Raw genomic sequence first — 21,569 nt, 5'->3', positions numbered from 1 at the left:
TTCAATGAAATAATGGGTATGAAATTTCTGTCCAAGGATAAAAGTTGCTAGAAACATAGTTATTTAGCTGCTTGAGAACAGGAGAAACACACATCCATGGTTGAGACTTGAGCTAGCATTAGGAAATCATCGGTGTTTGAGTTCCAACGCTTCCCAAATAGCCCTGCTCGAGTTGCGTATCCAGGCGCTGGGGAGGGCTGCAACCAGAGGTGAATGTGGTGTCACTGTCTTTCTGTGTCCGCAGGACACAGGCCACCTGGTGCAGGATCTCCTGGGAGGACCCACTGTGTCTTCTGCCCCTGTCCTAAGGAAAGCAATGAGCCAGAACACTCCCTGAAAGGTGGTTTACTGCAGAAGTCAGAGACGTTTTTATTTCAGAGTGAAACTGTAGCATCACTATTTCCTTCAAGAAGCTCTACATGAATTTTTCCCAGCTGAAGATGAAAAGCCAGCTCAAAGGCACTAACTCTAGTGCAGGATCTCGACGCCTCTCGGCCCTTAGGTCAGGGACTGTACTTGGTTGCCCAACTGTCCGCAGCTGGGTGAACAGTAGTAACAATTAATATTATAGGGGATAGATTTCTAATTAACTAGTTCTTTGAACCCAAATAGATTTTGGAAGCATAAGAAGCCAGAAAAAAGAACTCCAGCAGGAAATCCTTTCTCAATACATTAGCCCTAACAAGGATGATTGGGATGGCCCTGGTAGGAGTAATGAATTGTTCTGATGGAGACGATGAAGTGGTTCTTTGCCTGAACCAGAAGCTAACTAAGAATTAGACATAAAAATCCAGGAGTTCTAATCTTGCCTTGTCTTGTTCTAATCCTGTCTTTTAAGCTTGTGTTCTGGAACATATTCTATTTTCAAAAACAAATTATAAACATTACTAAAGCTTGTCTTATTCCAGGGATAAAACAACACAAAACTAAAAACAAACAAAATCTTCTTCCCAATCCACCCTCCCAGTCGTTATGCATAACAAGAAGTTTTACAACAAACTGATCAAAGTCAGGAAGTAGTGAGTAGAAACCTGCCAGAAGAAATACAAATTGGTAAATCTCCTCTAAAGACAGGCCAGCACAGATTTACAAATCGAAAAAGAAAACCATCAAATAACCCAACTGCTTTTAGACAAAGTCCAAACCTCCCAATGCATAAATGACTCATCCACATAATACTTCCTACTTAACTGGGGGCAGCTGAAGACCCAGATACAGCTCGGTGTGTGGGGCGGGGAGAGAGAGACTGGGCTTGTTGGAGGGGAATATCCACCAGGGGCTCTTAACAGCTGCCCTGGGGATGTGCCCTGAACTTCATGATAAGCTCTTGTCCAAATGGAAGGAAAATCACTGAAAAATTACAGCTTTGACTAAATGGACTGAAAAATACCCATGTAAACTGAAAATGAAATTTAAAAAAATTTAATTTCTTGGTCTCTGATTTAAGGACCCAAGGGAAAGGAGAGCACATACACTCATTCTCTTTGGTTCAGAGTCAAAAAGAATTTAAACTAACCAGCAGCTATTATTATCCTGTTTATTTTCTTACTCTCATTTTGACATGTGAATTTCCTATAGAAGTTCTCCTTCGTCTGCATTTCTCTCTTGCCTTCTGTGGGGTCTTGCCTACAAGGTTGCTGGAGAAAGCTAACTGCAGACATTGTGGAGGTTCTGGAGAGTTAAAGGGAACAAAAGGCCTGAGCAACAGGGTCTCTCACCTTGTTTGGTACCTTCATTTTTTCTTCTTCCTTCATGACTTCTGGCACATGACCATAGGAGGCAATGTATTATAATGACAACAACAATGAAAAGATACCCAAAATTACTGAGAGCTCACTATATGTGCCAGGCACTGTGTTAACGGCTCATATTCATTATCTCAGCACTCTAAGGTAGGCACTATTATTATTTTTACAGAGGAAGAAAATGTGCCCCAGTAGGTCACAGGCCTGTAGGATGTCATCCTTTCCCTTTAAAAACTTAGCATTTAAAATGATCTTACAGGATATTTTATAAGCTTTCTCATGGGAAAGACTGTGTTTTTAGCTTTCTACCCTCAGCATCAGTAAGTGCTCAGTAAATATTTATAAAATGAATGACTGAATGAATACTTGAAAGCAATGGGTTGAGTGTTTTCAATTAGGTAACTCTCTGTCTATAATTCACTGTGAAGGAGAAAGGAGTCCTTCAAATGTGCCTTCATTTTAACCTCCTTACTGACACTGTACTATACTCCCCTCTCACCCCCTCCCTTTCTTATTTCTTTTCCAAAGCTACTAATAAACCTTAAGGCCTCCCAATATGACAGTCAGCCATGCTGCCATAGCAGGCTTCTCTGAGGCTGCTGGGCTTACAGAAAATATCCATATCATGAAGTGTGAGATAAATCTCTGAAAACTCAGGAGTTCTGGCTTTGAAGTCACCAAATCTCCTACCTACTTGGGTGACACAAGGCTGTCCTTTGAAATATTCCCGTTTTAAATTCAAATGTGGTTTTATGAGACTGAAGGGAGAAATTGTATGCTTGGCTCATGTTAAGAAATCACCTTTGCTCAAGAGCCCCCTTAATGAGGAACTCTCACTTTATGGGGCAGCTGGGAATTTTATAAGCCCATTCTATAAATGCTTCCTTGTGTGCTCCTCATATCTTTCCCTATTAATGCTGGAGGCTTCCAAAGGACAAACTGTTTGAAGACCAGCCCAATGGCAGAGGAGTGTTTGACAACACAAAACAGACACCACAAACTCTGGTCCAGCTGAAAGATCTGCAAGCAAACAAGTTTAGAGGAACAGACGCTCGGCAGCAACGTGCCCAAGACGGCAGTGTGCAGAGATGACAGGCAGGCTAGATTTCCCATCTCCTCTGGATGCACACTGAGGCTCAAAGGAAAGGAGGACTGTGTCAGAAGGATTTCTAAGTTAGTGATTCCCACTGCTGCCTCAACATGGGTGTGAGAGGCATATCTGCAAGCTATTCTGTTATCTAGTGAGAACATCCAGTTGAGATCTTATATAGCTGCAATCCATAGAAAGCAAACCGAAATTGCCTATCTGCATCATAAAACCCAGAGCCCACAAACGGACACTGAACAGAAATGGAGAGAACACAGTGACTCAGTCAGTAGGGTATCAGAGGAAGAGGCAATTATAGAGACATATTCATTTTAACTCATTTGCCATCTTCCTTTTCCCCATTTCACGATTTAATTTTTATTGAAGGAGGCCATGTTGAAGAGCTTGAATCTGGGGAAAATTGGCATTGGGGAAAATTGCCTTCCAGATTTGAGTGGAATTAACAAATAAGGATACAAAATTCCCTTAATGCCTTAGTATGGGTTACACCATGCATCTTTTCTCCCCAGTATCCAAAAACCTCTTTGCAGAGGTAGGCATACCCAAGCAGGGGCAGCAGGGAAGCTGAGGAAGTGGTTTGGATGGTAAGGAGTTTCTCATGGCCTTGTCAGTTCTCTGTCAACAGTGATCCAGGGAAGCTAATGCTGGGAGCAGAGCGTGTTTACTCCCCCAGGACCTTTCCCTTTCCAGAAAGCTTTCCCTCAGGGCTTTCCATGGGCAGGTCCTGAGCAGTTTCAAAGAGAAAGATGTGAGTGACAGAAAGGGTTGATCAAGGTCTCTCAGGCCAATAAGAGGGACTTGACATTCACATGCCATTCCTACCACCTAAAAAGGGAAACTGGAAGAACACTGTTGTTTTCTAAAGGCATTTTTAAGTCACTGTTCCACAGGCTTCCAGGTTGATAGCAAACTCAAAGTAACTTGGCTTAGTACTTCCTTCTTGCAGGGCCCATTGGTTTATCAACCTCATCTCTCAGCCTTGGTGCCTCAGTGACCCACAGGCTATTAGAGCAAAGTGGTAAAAGAAGATTCAGCACAAACCCCAACCCTGTGGAAAGTCCTCGGTCAAATGCGGAGCATCTGCAGTCAATTCTGAGGGAGGCTCAGGTTTTCTTGGTGTGTCCATTAGGGATTTATGAAAACATCACCTATTTGCTTCCACAATGACTCTGGGCCTTCCCTCTCCTGTCCATTTCTAGCAAAGACCATGGTCTGTATTTCATTTGGTTCCCTGTCAAGTAAGAATTATCTGAATTCCCTTGGCCCTGGGCTGATGACACATGCCACACAGCTGATGGGGGTCTGCAGCAGGCCTGAGAAGCTTCTGACCAGCCAAGATGAGGCCAAACTGGACACTGTGTTGGGTCCTAACCACTACTGCAAGCAGGTTTTCTTGTCCTATAGAGTGGTAATTTCTTCAGATCAGGCCCTGTTGCTTCTCTCAGCACTGAGACAACCCTGTATACAACACATGATGAAAAGCAAAATAGCTTGTCCCTCTTACGGTGTCAGGACAATTTGGGGTTGGCTGGACCCTAGTGTTTTTATCAAGCTACGCTGCGACTCCAGGAGCAGCAAAATGGTCTGGGGAACTCAAGGATGTGCGGGTTACTTTATAAACAGGGTAATTAGAAAAAAACAAAAAAAAGCTAAAGGACAGCAGTGAAGCAGGGATGGTAGAAATCTATGAGAGGCAACTTACATGCACACAGTAGGGAAAGTAAAGGGAGACTGGAAGATCTTAAGAGTTCTATAGCTTAAAGCAAGAGCCATGTAAAAATAGCTGATCCGGTAGGGTCAAACCTTTACATTCTTTCTTCAAGAATTTAGGAAAAATAACCACTCTATTTCCACATATTAAGAAAGAGCAGGTTGGCCCCATTAGAAAGCATCAAAAGTGAGACAACAGTGTCCTTGGAATTCTCAGGAAGTTAAGGCACCAAGATAAAAAAGATCTGGAGCAAGGGCAGTGGTCAGCTCGGACAAAAATGGATTCCTGATGTCTTAGTTACATGCCAGAAGGGCCTAAGAATAAATAGTTCTTACTTTGTCTTCAGCCCTTCCTTTGGGTGATCACAGTTTAAACTGCAAGTCTGTCATAACATCTAGAGGACACGCTAAATCTCTATGTGAGAAAGCATGGGCTAACAACGGTGTATATTAGGCAGGAGGGTGAAATTCTATCGTTTCAAGATCGGTGGGAGAAGCTACATTTTTAAAATGAAGAAACATTTGGAGGAAGCAAAGTTCACCAAGATATAATCACCTTTCAAAAATATTATTTTCATCTATGCATATTCTATACAAATAAATACGTATTTTAGTGTTGCCCAGAGCATACATATAATTAAGAATTGTTTTTTCACCTAGGTGTATCCCACTTTATTCAAAGTCTTCATAATTACTTTTTTTTTTTTAATCATCATTTTATTGAGATATATTCACATACCACGCAGTCATACAAAACAAATTGTACTTTCGATTGTTTACAGTACCATTACATAGTTGTACATTCATCACCTAAATCAATCCCTGACACCTTCATTAGCACACACACAAAAATAACAAGAATAATAATTAGAGTGAAAAAGAGCAATTGAAGTAAAAAAGAACACTAGGTACCTTTGTCTGTTTGTTTGCTTCCCCTACTTTTCTACACATCGATCCATAAACTAGACAAAGTGGAGTTTGGTCCTTATGGCATTCCCAATCCCACTGTCACCCGTCATAAGCTACATTTTTATACAACTGTCTTTGAGATTCATGGGTTCTGGGTTGTAGTTTAATAGTTTCAGGTATCCACCACCAGCTACCCCAATTCTTTAGAACCTAAAAAAGGTTGTCTAAAGTGTGCGTAAGAGTGCCCACCAGAGTGATCTCTCAGCTCGTTTTGGAATCTCTCTGCCACTGAAGCTTATTTCATTTCCTTTCACATCCCCCTTTTGGTCAAGAAGATGTTCTCCATCCCACGATGCCGGGTCTACATTCCTCCCCGGGAGTCATATTCCACGTTGCCAGGGAGATTCACTTCCCTGGGTGTCTGATCCCACGTAGGGGGGAGGGCAGTGATTTCACCTTTCAAGTTGGCTTAGCCAGAGAGAGAGGGCCACATCTGAGCAACAAAGAGGCATTCAGGAGGAGACTCTTAGGCACAAATACAGGGAGGCCTAGCCTCTCCTTTGCAGCAACCGTCTTCCCAAGGGTAAAACTTATGGTAGAGGGCTCAACCCATCAAACCACCAGTCCCCTATGTCTGTGGTCATGTTAGCAACCATGGAGGTGGGGTAGGCGAATACCCCTGCATTCTCCACAGGCTCCTCAAGGGGGCACTACATCGTTTTGTTTTTTTTTTTTTCCTTGTCTTTTTTCTTTTTTTTTTTTTAACTTTCCCTTCTTTTTTCAAATCAACTGTATGAAAAAAAAAGTTAAAAAGAAAACAAACATACAATAAAAGAACATTTCAAAGAGACCATAGCAAGGGAGTAAGAAAAAGACAACTAACCTAAGATAACTGCTTAACTTCCAACATGTTCCTACTTTACCCCAAGAAAGTTACATACTATAGCAACATTTCAGTGAACTTGTTCCTACTACATCCATCAGAAATTAACAGACCATAGTCATTTCTGGGCATCCCCAGAACGTTAAATAGCTTATCTTTTCTTCTTGGATTATTGTTCCCCCTTCCTTAATTGCTCTCTACTGCTAGTTCCCCTACATTCTACATTATAAACCATTTGTTTTACATTTTTCAAAGTTCACATTAGTGGTAGCATATAATATTTCTCTTTTTGTGCCTGGCTTATTTCGCTCAGCATTATGTCTTCAAGGTTCATCCATGTTGTCATATGTTTCACCAGATCGTTCCTTCTTACTGCCGCGTAGTATTCCATCGTGTGTATATACCACATTTTATTTATCCACTCATCTGTTGAAGGACATTTGGGTTGTTTCCATCTCTTGGCAATTGTGAATAATGCTGCTATGAACATTGGCGTGAAGATATCTGTTCGTGTCACTGCTTTCCGATCTTCCGGGTATATACCGAGAAGTGCAATCGCTGGATCGAATGGTAGCTCTATATCTAGTTTTCTAAGGAACTGCCAGACTGACTTCCAGAGTGGCTGAACCATTATACAGTCCCACCAACAATGAATAAGAGTTCCAATTTCTCCACATCCCCTCCAGCATTTGTAGTTTCCTGTTTGTTTAATGGCAGCCATTCTAACCGGTGTTAGATGGTATCTCATTGTGGTCTTAATTTGCATCTCTCTAATAGCTAGTGAAGCTGAACATTTTTTCATGTGTTTCTTGGCCATTTGTATTTCCTCTTCAGAGAACTGTCTTTTCATATCTTTTGCCCATTTTATAATTGGGCTGTCTGTACTATTGTCATTGAGTTGTAGGATTTCTTTGTATATGCAAGATATCAGTCTTTTGTCAGATACATGGTTTCCAAAAATTTTTTCCCATTGAGTTGGCTGCCTCTTTACCTTTTTGAGAAATTCCTTTGAGGTGCAGAAACTTCTAAGCTTGAGGAGTTCCCATTTATCTATTTTCTCTTTTGTTGCTTGTGCTTTGGGTGTAAAGTCTAGGAAGTGGCCTCCTAATACAAGGTCTTGAAGATGTTTTCCTACATTATCTTCTAGGAGTTTTATGGTACTTTCTTTTATATTGAGATCTTTGGTCCATTTTGAGTTAATTTTTGTGTAGGGGGTGAGGTAGGGGTCCTCTTTCATTCTTTTGGATATGGATATCCAACTCTCCCAGCCCCATTTGCTGAAAAGACCATTATGGCTCAGTTCGGTGACTTTGGGGGCCTTATCAAAGATCAGTCGGCCATAGATCTGAGGGTCTATCTCTGAATTCTCAATTCGATTCCATTGATCTATATGTCTATCTTTGTGCCAGTACCATGCTGTTTTGGCAACTGTGGCTTTATAATAAGCTTCAAAGTCAGGGAGTGTAATTCCTCCCACTTCGTTTTTCTTTTTTAGAGTGTCTTTAGCAATTCGAGGCATCTTCCCTTTCCAAATAAATTTGATAACTAGCTTTTCCAAGTCTGCAAAGTAGGTTGTTGGAATTTTGATTGGGATTGCATTGAATCTGTAGATGAGTTTGGGTAGAATTGACATCTTAATGACATTTAGCCTTCCTATCCATGAACATGGAATATTTTTCCATCTTTTAAGGTCCCCTTCTATTTCTTTTAGTAGAGTTATGTAGTTTTCTTTGTATAGGTCTTTTACATCTTTGGTTAAGTTTATTCCTAGGTACTTGATTTTTTTAGTTGCTATTGAAAATGGTATCTTTTTCTTGAGTGTCTCTTCAGTTTGTTCATTTCTAGCATATAGAAACATTACTGACTTATGTGCATTAATCTTGTATCCCGCTACTTTGCTAAATTTGTTTATTAGCTCTAGTAGGTGTATCGTTGATTTCTCAGGGTTTTCTAGATATAAGATCATATCATCTGCAAACAATGACAGTTTTACTTCTTCTTTTCCAATTTGGATGCCTTTTATTTCTTTGTCTTGCCGGATTGCCCTGGCTAGCACTTCCAGCACAATGTTGAATAACAGTGGTGACAGCGGGCATCCTTGTCTTGTTCCTGATCTTAGAGGGAAGGCTTTCAGTCTCTCACCATTGAGTACTATGCTGGCTGTGGGTTTTTCATATATGCTCTTTATCATGTTGAGGAAGTTTCCTTCAATTCCTACCTTTTGAAGTGTTTTTATCAAAAACGGATGTTGGATTTTGTCAAATGCTTTTTCAGCATCTATTGAGATGATCAATTGATTTTTCCCTTTCGAGTTTTTAATGTGTTGTAATACATTGATTGTTTTTCTTATGTTGAACCATCCTTGCATGCCTGGAATGAACCCCACTTGGTCATGGTGTATGATTTTTTTAATGTGTCTTTGGATTCGATTTGCAAGTATTTTGTTGAGGATTTTTGCATCTATATTCATTAGGGAGATTGGCCGGTAGTTTTCCTTTTTTGTAGCATCTTTGCCTGGTTTTGGTATTAGATTGATGTTAGCTTCATAAAATGAATTAGGTAGTGTTCCATTTTTTTCAATGTTTTGAAAGAGTTTGAGTAAGATTGGTGTCAGTTCTTTCTGGAAAGTTTGGTAGAATTCCCCTGTGAAGCCATCTGGCCCTGGGCATTTATTTGTGGGAAGATTTTTGATGACTGATTGGATCTCTTTGCTTGTGATGGGTTGGTTGAGTTCTTCTATTTCTTCTCTGGTCAGTCTAGGTTGTTCATATGTTTCCAGGAAATTGTCCATTTCTTCTACATTATCCAGTTTGTTGCCATACAGTTGTTCATAATATCCTCTTATAATTTTTTTAATTTCTTCAGGATCTGCAGTTATGTCACCTTTTTCATTCATTATTTTGTTTATATGAGTCTTCTCTCTTTTTGATTTTGTCAGTCTAGCTAGGGGCTTGTCAATCTTGTTGATCTTCTCAAAGAACCAACTTTTGGTGATATTTATCCTTTCTATTGTTTTTTTGTTCTCTATTTCATTTATTTCTGCTTTAATCCTTGTTATTTCTTTTCTTGTACTTGGTTTAGGATTGGTTTGCTGTTCATTTTCTAGCTTCTTCAGTTGATCCATTAGTTCTTTGATTTTGGCTCTTTCTTCCTTTTTAATATATGCGTTTAGTGCTATAAATTTCCCCCTTAGCACTGCTTTTGCTGCATCCCATAGGTTTTGGTATGTTGTGTTCTCATTTTCATTCGTCTCTATATATTTAGCAATTTCTCTTGCTATTTCTTCTTTAACCCACTGATTGTTTAGGAGTGTGTTGTTTAACCTCCAGGTATTTGTGAATTTTCTAAGTCTCTGATGGTTATTGACTTCTAATTGTATTCCATAGTGGTCAGAGAATGTGCTTTGAATAATTTCAATCTTTTTAAATTTATTGAGGCTTGTTTTATGTCCCAGCATATGATCTATTCTGGAGAAAGTTCCGTGAGCACTAGAAAAGTATGTGTATCCTGGTGATTTGGGATGTAATGTCCTGTAGATGTCTGTTAAATCTAATTCATTTATCAGATTGTTTAGGTTTTCAATTTCCTTATTGGTCTTCTGTCTGGTTGATCTATCTATAGGAGAGAGTGATGTGTTGAAGTCTCCCACAATTATTGTGGAAACATCAATTGCTTCCTTTAGTTTTGCCAATGTTTCTCTCATGTATTTTGTGGCACCTTGATTGGGTGCATAGACATTTACGATTGTTATTTCTTCTTGCTGAATTGCCCCTTTTATTAGTATGTAGTGGCCTTCTTTGTCTCTCAAAACATCCCTGCATTTGAAGTCTATTTTATCTGAGATTAATATTGCTACACCTGCTTTCTTTTGGCTGTAGCTTGCATGAAATATTTTTTTCCATCCTTTCACTTTCAGTTTCTTTGTGTCCCTGTGTCTAAGATGAGTCTCTTGTATGCAACATATTGATGGTTCATTTTTTTTGATCCATTCTGCGAATCTATATCTTTTAATTGGGGAGTTTAATCCATTTACATTCAACGTTAAAACCGTGAAGGCACTTCTTGAATCGGCCATCTTATCCTTTGGATTATGTTTGCCATATTTTTCCCTCTCTCTATTAATATCCTTTATTGTACCCATACCGAATCTCTTTAGTACTGAACCTTTCTCCAAGTCTCTCTGTCCTGTCTTTGTTTCTCTGTCTGTAGGGCTCCCTTTAGTATGTCCAGTAGGGCAGGTCTCTTGTTAGCAAATTCTCTCAGCATTTCTTTGTCTGTGAAAAATTTAAGCTCTCCCTCAAATTTGAAGGAGAGCTTTGCTGGATAAAGTATTCTTGGCTGGAAATTCCTCTCACTCAGAATTTTAAATATATCGTGCCACTGCCTTCTCGCCTCCATGGTGGCTGCTGAGTAGTCACTACTTAGTCTTATGCTGTTTCCTTTGTATGTGGTGAATTGCTTTTCTCTTGCTGCTTTCAGAACTTGCTCCTTCTCTTCTATGTTTGACAGTGTGATCAGTATATGTCTCGGAGTGGGTTTTTTTGGATTTATTCTATTTGGAGTTTGCTGAGCATTTATGATTTGTGTATTTATGTTGTTTAGAAGATTTGGGAAGTTTTCCCCAACAATTTCTTTGAATACTCTTCCTAGACCTTTACCCTTTTCTTCCCCTTCTGGGACACCAATGAGTCTTATATTCGGACGTTTCATATTATCTATCATATCCCTGAGGTCCATTTCGAGTTTTTCAATTTTTTTCCCCATTCTTTCTTTTATGTTTTCATTTTCCATTCTGTCATCTTCCAGGTCACTGATTCGTTGTTCAACTTCCTCTAGTCTTGTACTATGAGTGTCCAGAATCTTTTTAATTTGGTCAACAGTTTCTTTAATTTCCATAAGATCATCCATTTTTTTATTTAGTCTTGCAATGTCTTCTTTATGCTCTTCTAGGGTCTTCTTGATTTCCTTCATATCCCGTACTAGGGTCTCATTGTTCATCTTTAGTTCTTTGAGTAGCTGCTCTAGGTGTGTCTCTTCTGGTCTTTTGATTTGGGTGCTTGGGCTTGGGTTATCCATATCGTCTGGTTTTTTCATATGCTTTATAATTTTCTGTTGTTTTTGGCCTCGTGGCATTTGCTGACCTTGATAGGGTTCTTTTAGGGTTTGTAGACCAGTTGAAGTCCTTATCTCTAATTTATCAGATCTACAGCTTCGTGGAGTACACTTTCTCTAACTAACCAGCAGGTGGCGTCCACGAGCCACCTGTTCTCCACAAGCCAGATCTCCCCTGCTTAGCCTTTTTGGTGAGTGGGGGAGTGAGTCTTGTGGGGCCAAATTGGTGTCCCAAGCTTGCGTGTGTAGTTGGTGTTGCCTGCCCTGTATGTGGGGCGTGTTTCTGGGCAGTCGGGAAGGGGGGGTGGCCCTAACAATCAAATCTCCCTGATGATCCTAGAGTTTTAAAGCTACTGCAATAGTCTAATCCTTCAGTTCAGTCCTGCCACAGTTTGTCTCTGCCACTGACCCACAAGTCTTTGGTATTGGCGTATGGCTCCTGAGACTTGCAAGTGGGCCCCTCTTCCAGGCTGTGCACTCCGGGTCCTCTGTTGAGGGATGACTGTGCTATGTCGCAGGTGAGTGCCGTCCCCCCAGGGCAGTTCTGGGCTGCTGGGCTGTGTTGGGAGGCTCCCAGTCTGCTCAAATGATGGCTGAATGGGGCTCTGTTAATTCACACTGCTCCCCATTCCCAGCTCTGGGACATTCAGCTGAGGTTGCAGGGAAGGCTAATGTCCACGCCCAGTTTTGTGGTGTGTGCCTGTTATTTGAAGCACTTCCGTCACACTGGGTTGTCTGGGGCAGCTCTGGGCTATGGGGCTGGCGATGGGCAGGAGTGTTTCCTGTCCACCAGGATGGTGGCTGTGAGCGGACACCCCCCTTTTCTTGGGAAGTTGTGTTGTTTAGTGAATTTTCTCAGCCACTGGATTATTGCCTTTTGTCTCAGAGCTCTCTTAGTTCTGCTCTTGACTTGACGTGCCCAAATTTCAATTCTTTGAAGCTTTCTGTATTGAGTTTCTTAGAGTAATTGTTTTAGAAAAAGCAAAAAGGATTTAAAAAAAAAAAAAAACGGCCCTCCTCAGAGATCTAATGGGTTATTGAAATGCTAATAGACAAAGCAACCAGGGCCATTAAGGAAAAGTGCCCAGGGCAGAGAGATCAGCCTTGCTTCGGGATTTGCATATGCGCCTCAAGGCCTGATCTCCGCCCTTCCCCTTTCTGTGTTCACCAGAACTCCAAAAATCCTCTGCTTTTATTTTGGAGTTTTTCGTGTTGTTTTTTTTCTATGCCTGTCTCCTCTCTGCTGGGCTGGCTGCTCTCAGAGTCTCTGGTGTCTGGCCTCAGTCTATCTATTGTTGGAGTTTGAATCAGTAGAATGAGTTTCCGGTAAGAGCAGCCACTGCAATTCTCCCTTCTCCTTCCTGGAGCTGACAGCCCCTCCTCCCCCGGGACTGAGCCTGGCAGGGAGGGGCGCGGGTCCCCTGGCCGCAAAAACTTACAGATTTCGCTGATCTCAGCAGTTCCACGTTTTCATGAGTGTTGTATGAAGTATGCCCAAAGACAGATTGCTCTGTGGTGTCCAGTCCACGCAGTTCCTGGCTTTTTACCTACTTTCCTGGAGGAGTAACTAAAACATACAGCTCACCAGTCTGCCATCTTGCCCCGCCTCCCATAATTACTTTTAAGGGCTGTGTAATCATTTCATTCCACTGACAGACCCTGAGAGACCCCACTAGCAGCCTCATGGGCCTGCCCTCCTGTCGGCCGAGGGCTAACCAGGCTCGTTCTCTATGCTCAGTAGGTGGTCTCCCTGCAGAGCTCTATGAGGAGGCTCTGGACATCATGGTGCCCGGCCCGAAGATGTCAGCAGTGCGTGGAGATGAGCTAGGCAAGTTGCCCACTCTACCATCACCTCCAGGCAGCTCCTGACTGGAAGCGGAGCCCAGGCACCCTAAGATAATCCCAGTTAAAGCCCAGAGAGGCAGCACAGCTGTGCGTGAAAGCCCACAATTTGTGCTAGCTGGGTGTCCAACTGAGGGGCCTGTCAGAGGCCGGTGGTAAAAATGATGAATGGCTGTCACATCTCCAGGGCTGTGGCTGATTTAGGGAGCTATTGGCAGAAGCATCACTCCCAGCATGTCAGCCAGTTAATTACTTTCAACTTTATCTTTCTTGTCAACACTCTTGACAAATTGACCATTATCTTTTTATTCTACTATAATGAGCACTGCTCCTTTTCTGGTGATACCTGGAGGTTTCTCTTCTTTCCACTTCTTTATATCCACAGTGAAATGAAGAGCTCTGAGAGAGACTGTTAGGAAGAAGCTGTTAGGAAAAGGGGAAAAGGAACAAAAGGTAGTGGTGGTGGTGGGGTGGGTGCAGAAGAGGGGTGGATACGTTGAATCTAATTTTTATCTACCTTGACTCAAAGCAGAGTTGATATTTTGGGTAAAGACCTGATTTCTAAGCTTATGAATGTCCAAGAGCTCTGACTGAGTCTTTTGTGTGGATGAAGTTAGGAAACATGTCAAATGAGCTGGCACCTAGTTAGAGCTAGCTGGATTCTAACTCTCCACATTTAACTGAATGAGCAGATGTGAGCTGGCCTTGTGTTCCACTAAGGAGTTAGCCACATTGTAGGAATATTGATGCCTATTCTGGGATCAGGGAAAGGAAAAAAATATTCCAAACTTCTTGGTAAGGAAAAGCTTATGGTAGAGGAACATTGCACACTTTAACTGGATTGCTAAGATTCATAGCCAGCGAGGTGTCCAAAATAAGTTTGGAGAGGCCAGTGGTGTCACCACTGAGATATTTCATCGTTATTGGGGCAGGCTGTGTCAGAGGTGGCCAAGGGCAAGAGTCCAGAACCTTTGTATTTAATCAACTCTAAGACACACACTTTCCCACAGGTTGACATTTCTGAAATCAGGATGTGGCTTTTATTTGCCAGCAGGTCTTCATTCCCCATAGTAGGTATATAAAAATCAGAAAAAGCTTTTCTATCTCACATAGGAGAAGTCCCATTAAATCTCAAGGTATTCCCAAGGATGTACTCAATGCTATGGGAGAGTAGCGGTTTACCACGAAAACACAGCAAGCTTCTCCCTTTAGAATTGTCTTGGGCTGTAATAAAAGACCCTCTTGATTTTTGTCCAGCTTTTTAGGAACCACCAAGCTCTTTGTTTCTTACAGTTCCTCACTGATAGCCAGCTTTCTCCACTGAATAACAACCTTCCTTGGGGCTTCTTTGCTGCTTCACGAAGCAAGCTGCTATACAGTGAACCTACAAGAGGTCCTTAGAGCAGCCAGAAGTAAATTTATACTCTACTGATTATTGGTGAAAGACTTGACTTCTGGGGTATGGCTGAAAGTAAAAGGGCATGAAAGGAAAGATAGGGCTAGAAACTCTAACCACAAAGACACAATCTGTGCTTGTGCTTTCACTATACAAGGGGTTTCCTTTGTCCTTCTATTCTTTGCTGTTTGGAGCTTTCCTGCGAGGGTAGAGGTCACTAGCTGTACACTGGCATTTTTGAATTTAGCATAAACCCAGAAGTTTGGAGTGTGTTTTTGTTGAGAAGTGAGGAGCTTGGAGCAAATTCTCATCTCTCCTGACTAACACTGGTATTTTTGAAGTTAGCATGAACCCAGAAGTTTGGAATGTGTTTTTGTTGAGAAGTGAGGAGCTCTGAGCAAATCCTCACCTCTCTGGACTATGGGCTTGTTCTTCCAGCAGAGGTGCAGGAAGAGAACAGGACTATGTACCTTTTCTGGAAGCCAAGAAACAACTGTAAAAGCAGGACTCCTACTTCCAAGCAGCACAGCATCAGCACATGAGAACATGTGTTTAGAATTAAGACATGAGAGTGGGTTTTTTTCACCCATCTAGCCCCTCACCTGAAGGCTGTAAATCCCCATACCCTTTGCCATTAATTGTTTGCTCAGGCACAATTGGCTCAAGTTCTTGAACATTCTTAAAGGAGCCTGTTTTACAGTTAGTGCTGCATAAGTTAGGGTGGCAGAGATTTAGCCCGAAGGGAAACTCTGCAGTTTAGAGGCAACTTGGGGCATGGACCCGTGATCTTGTCCTGTAACCCTCGACAGGGTCTTGTCTCTGGCTAACAGTGACATACTGAAAATGCAATGTAATGGACACTTGAATTCCCTTTGGGGAAAGACAAGATGTCAGGTTCCTGGATAAATTATGGGGAATACAGCTGCCCAGAGATAAGGCTGTTTTTAGGGGGACATGTTCCTTTTTTTGTTCTGTCTGCAACAGTGGCTGCATGTGGCCCCTCAGGCTGTGATAAAGGTTAACTGACAGGCTGATGCAGGTAGAAGTAATCAGACAAGCCATTTAAGGAGTTTCCACCTAAAGAGGAGTGGAACAAAACCCCACCCCTCAATGATCATGGTCCTCCTGCTGATCTCCATTCGTGAAGAAAGAGAGGTGAGACACAAATGGATGGTTTCCAGGGATATGAAGTAAAGTGATTATACAATGAGGATGCTACCTTTGTTACTGACAAAAACAAGAGGGTTGAAACAAAATGATCTCAGCTCTTCCAGTTCTCATTTTATTTTATGAGTAAGACCTAAGGAAGAAAAATGGACTTAAATCAAAGCAGGAGAGAATGTGATGCCCAGTGAAGAATTCACCAAGGTAAAATACTGAAAATGACCATGCAGAGAGACTGCTGGTGTCTGTAACAGACAATGTTTACTTAGTGGGCAGGAATTCATTCATTCAATCATTCATTCATGAAGTTCTAACTTAGTATCTGTTTTGTCTTAGGTCTTGTGCTGTGCGCTGGATGCTAGAGTTACTGTGGCAAAGAAGAGAGACCAGGTCTTTGCTTTAACAGAGCTTACAAAGTGTAGACAGACAAAAAAACAACTGAAATAAATACTGTGGAGGTAAATATCATGAAGATAGCAGAGAATGCTTGGACTAAGAATAATATAAGGGACTTATTTTAGATTAGGGTGACAATAAGATGGCATGACAATTGCAAACCTAAATAAATAATACTTTAATATTTGCTAGACATTGACTATGTGTCAGATTATTTTGTATGTTTTATGTCCATCATCTATTTTTAAAATGAACTTCCTACTTGAAGTATAACATGTAGAGGCAGCTATACAACCATGTGTACAGCTGGATGAATTATCACAAAATGAAAACAGCCTTGTAACTACCACCCAGACCAAGAAACATAACACAACACAAACACCAACACCCTAGAAGTACCTGAGCCTCTTCCCAATCCCTGCTTCTTTCCTCACCCCCAGAGGTGACCATTGTTCTAACAAAACTGGTTAGTTTCCCAGTTTTAAATCCCAACATTAGGCTTCGGAGATGCATCAATATTGCTATAAGTCACAGGAGTTTTTTTCTTTCTATTGCTGAATAGTATCTTACTGTATGAATATTACACCATTTATCTATTTCACACTTGATGGACATTTGGGTTATTTTTGGGTTTTGGCTATTGTGAATGGTGCTACTCTGAATATCGTACATGCCTTTTGGCGCACGTGTGCTCACATTTTTGTTGGGAATACACCTCAAGGTGGAATTGCTGAGTTATGGAGTATGTTTGGCTTTAGAAGATACAGCCAAACTGTTTTCCAAAGTGCTTTTATCAATTTACATTTCCAACAGCAGTGTAAGAAAGTCCCAGTTGCTCAACATCTTCGTTAACACTGGTATTTTCAGTTTTTTAAATTTCAGCCATTCTGCTTGGTTTGTAGTGGCATCTTAGAGCTTTAATTTGAATTTCTCTATGTTGATGAGCAGATTCTCATGTTTACTGCCCTTTGGGATATCCTCCTTTGAATAATAAGTACCTGTTCAGATCTTTTGTCAATCTTTTAATTGGGCTACCTTTCTTTTTCTTAGTGTTGGACAAAAGTTCTTTATAAACCCTGGATACAAAACATATAAGTGTATGTATATGAAATACTTACTTGCCCTTTCGCTCTCTTAATGGTATTTTTTGATGAACAGAAATGACTTATTTTTATTTCATTTTCTGATGCTATGAATAGTGGTTTTTTTTTGTATTTTGTTTAAGAAATCTTTGCTTATCCCAAAAATTCTGAAGAAAATCTCCTCTGCTATCTTCCAGAAGCTTTGTTTTACTTTTAGAAATTAAATTTTCCTGGATTTTATTTTTTGAATGTGGGTGAGATAAGGGTCAAGGATTTTTTTCTTTTCTGTATGGCTATCCAGTAGACCCAGCAGCACTTATTGGAAAGACTGTCCTTTCCTCACTGTCCTGCAGTGTTACTCTGTCATAAATCAAATGTGCATATATGTGTGGGTCTAATTCTGGATATTCTATTCTATTCTATTCCATTTGTCTATTTGTTAATCCTAGTGCCAATGCTACACTGCCTTAATTACTAACTGTAGTTTATTATGAATCTCAATATCTAATACTGTAATTCCTTCAAATTCGTTTTACTTCAAGAATGCCTTCCCTTTATTTAACTTATTCCTCACAAAAATCCAGTGATACGAGGTAGTTACAATTTTTATCTCCAGATAAACAGAAACTCAGAGAACTTAAGTAATTTGCCCATGGTCACACAGCTATCAAGTGGTGAGGAGGGATTAGAACCCAGAGTCGTCTGATTCTAGCCCTATATTGCCTCCTTAATCCTAAAGCCAGCTGTCCCGAAGGCATTTAGTAAGAATGTATTAAATTCACATGTTCTAACTCACCCATTTTCTAGTTAAAAGTCTTGTTTGGCAGCTACAAAAATCCACTTCCCTGGTAAGACCCAGGAAAACAAAGCCACCAAGAGATAAAAGTGTTTCTGCGTTCCTTTCACAGCCCCTCCAGCAGCAGAGTGACAAGGCCCCTCCACACCTCCCCAGCTCTAATTCCCGCTGCCACACCTCTCCCTTCTTTCCTTGGAAGCCATCCTCAACTGTTTATGTTCTTCTACAAGCCAAGGCCTTTCACTTATCTGCAACTCTGCTCAGAATGCCCTGTCCCACTCTGGTTTCTCCTTTGCCTTTAAAGCTTCAGGAGGCCTTTGAGGACCTCATCTGGGGTGGGCACTCCTCCTGCTCTCAGCCCCCGTCCGTCCTGGGCATCGGGTGCTCCTACTGGACAATGAGGCACTTCGGGTTGGGCTGGCGTTGTCACCATGTTCTGCAACTGGCCTGGTGGCTAACAGAACACATTTGCTACGAAGTCCTGGGGAAATCAGATAGACTTTTTTGGCTATGTGCTATAATTAATTCAGAGTCTCTGAGAGGAAGTCTAAGAGAAATGATTTCTGAGAGGTCCAGGGGATACTCTTTGGTAGAAGCAGCAAATCAGAAGGCTTAGGGAAGAGAGGGGAAACTTCTGTGACAGACTTGAGCTTGCAGATGAGACTGAAATGAGATCAAGTGACAGAAGGGTCAGCTACTGAAAGGCTACACAGTAAGGCAAGCTGTGACTCATTAAAAGACTTGAGAAAGTACACAATAAAATGAACAACAAAGCAAGCTCTTCTGAGATTTATTCATTCAACAAACTCTTGAGAGTCTGGTGCTGAGGGAGCTGCTTCTCTCCCTAACCACTTCTGAAAGTGAAGGTTTAAGGGGAGGCCAGGGCAGGAAGACAATAGCAAACCAGGAGCAGTCTCTCAAGTGGGGACTTTTAAGAAAAATGAAACCCCTCTCCTATTTGCATGGAGAGGGAGAGACCACCTCTAGGCCTTTCTAGATGTGCAGTCCTGAGGCTGTTCTGCAGGCTCCAGTCCTTGCTGCCAGCCTGAAGGCAGTCAGCTCAAACACCTTAACATCTAAGAACTCCCAGACTAAGTTAAAGCTCACTTTTTTTTTTATTAATATAAACTTTATTTTCATAAACATCTTTCCCAGAAGCACCAAGCTGACCCTCTTTCACCAGCAAAAGGGAGAACAGGAGAAACTGTAAGGTATCCAAAACAGGTTTTCTGTACTTCCTCAGTTAATTCACATTTTTAATGGTTACTCTGTTCAATGAAAGGCAGAAGAAGGGATTAAAAGCCTGTCAGAGAAGGGGGAAAGCACTCTAGTCCTCCACATTCTTCACTGTTTTCTCTGTGGGCTTAGCAATGCTCAAAAAAGGACTTACTTTTCCTTCTTTTGGAAATGCAGAATTTAGGATATCACAGGGCTGTGGCTGCTTTAGGGAATAGATAATCTGGCATGGGAAATACCCTTAATTAGCTGTTTTTGTTTTGGGGAGAGTACTGACATTTAGGCAGATTAGACAGTTTAAGCAAATTACAAACAACTTAAGAAAAGCTTCACCACCAAATTATGCCTCACATTAGAAGTAAGTTTCCAGAAAATAAATGTCAGAAACTAGCTACTCAAACTAAAAGCTAGACGCTTCCTCTCCAAATTTATAAAACCTCTCTTACCTACCCTAGAAAGGATTGTTTCATGGGTTGCAAATAAGAATGATTAGTTCTTTTCTACCCAGATATGAAAACCTATTCACAACATCTGGATGAGAAGTGAGGGGGTGGGGGTATGGGAAGAGCAAACAAAAAGCTGGCTGGGAATCCACAGAGCTGCAATGTTCCTTTACGTTTTCTCTACTGAGTCGCTCCATGGAGCACCAAGGCAGCAGGGTCACGTGGCAGGTATGGGTGGTGCACAGCCCTTCTGTGGTCATGGTTTAGGCTCAGTCTTAGATGATGATGGCCAGATAACTTTGGAGATCCTCATGGAGTTAAGCAGATCCTGTCAGATGCTGACAACTTGGGGCTAGGTTCTCAATAATGAAATGGAACTAAAACTGTAGTGCCCAGCTGGGTGAGATATTTGCCAAAAGAGAGCAGGGACTGGCAGACAGTGCCAATTCTAAACAGAAACTTTTGAGTGGAATGACAGGATGCTGCTGGGTGTCTGCAAACTCCTCACCCCTTAGTAGGTAAAGGAGACTAGGGATGTGAGAAAACTAACCCTGGCCCATCTCAATCTCCTATTGCTCTTTGATTTAGAGGGAAAAAAACCTGTTTGTAACTCTAGCGGCCAAAACAGAAATTACTTTCTGAGAAGCTAGAAGCCCTGACTGGAAAAGGGCTTTGGGGTGGATTATGGCATGGAGGAGAGTTGTTAAGCATCAGGCTCGTGTGTGAAAATCCCACACTGAAATTCCACATTATAAGTAAACTCTGCTCCAGTGTCTCAATAACATGGGATACAGCAATAGCACGTTCCAAGGACAAAGTACTGTTTTAAGGACAGAATGTTTACATTCTTAGAGAAAAGCTTATTCCAAGGGTATTTGCTGAAATTCCAGGTTTTTACATTTGTTTTCAAAGCAAGAGTATTCTTCATATATGGTACGTGAAAAATAAAAATACATCTATTTTCTGATACAAAATCATAAATAAAGAGAGAGGGAGAGAAAGTCAGAGAGAGACAGAGGCAGAGAGGGAGGAAATATAATCTCAAACTACAAATCATATTGCATGGATGGAGGAAATTAGAGTTTTTATATGTATTTATTATGTAATGGGATTCTTTTCTCTATACTTTAATATATTTTTTAAGTTTTCAACCATGGGAATTTATTATTTTATAATCAGAAAAAAAAAAAAAAAAAAGGATATTAGGCTCCCCTGTCTCAAAGATGAGCCTGTTCTCTGTTCTGCCTACAGACTGAGGGAAGTGTGGGTGATCAATCCCAGGACCATGCCCGGCACTTCCGAGTTTTCAACTCTCCCATAATCTTCTGACACCCCCTTGAAAATACCAGGTGTCAGAAGCTCACACTGGCCAATGTTTTGTTGAAGGAGAAAGTATGTAAAAAGAAAAAAAGAAAACTGAACAAATTCTACAGATATAAACTTTAAAGTATTTTCTTCCTTCTTAAGAGATTTACTCTATCCTTTTATTGCTAGGAATTTTTTAAGTTGAAAATTTTCAAATAAAAGATAACATTAGATCTAGGTAAAATGAGTATTTTGTAAAACACTGAATGACAATTAGAGAAAGGAATAAGCAGCCTACTTGAAGCAACCACAGAGGTTGTCTAAATATACCAGATCCTCACATAAACAGCAGGGATTATATCAATAGATCTCCCTGGGTTAGTACAGTCCTATTTCCAACAATCTTTCCCTATCCTACCCCTCACCCCATGGTCATATACCT

General features: G+C 41.1%; 1 protein-coding gene across 2 annotated transcripts in view; it reads right to left on the bottom strand.

The window, feature by feature from the left end:
- The window catches only part of MTOR (mechanistic target of rapamycin kinase), a 167,926-nt gene that overhangs the window by 55,622 nt on the left and 90,735 nt on the right, over positions 1–21,569 (bottom strand). The gene's annotated exons all lie outside the window — the stretch shown is intronic.

This window comes from Choloepus didactylus, chromosome 2, assembly GCF_015220235.1.
Source record: "Choloepus didactylus isolate mChoDid1 chromosome 2, mChoDid1.pri, whole genome shotgun sequence".
NCBI lineage: Eukaryota > Metazoa > Chordata > Mammalia > Pilosa > Megalonychidae > Choloepus > Choloepus didactylus.
Note: the sequence above shows the minus strand (reverse complement) of the source record. Positions and strands in the feature narration are given on the sequence as shown.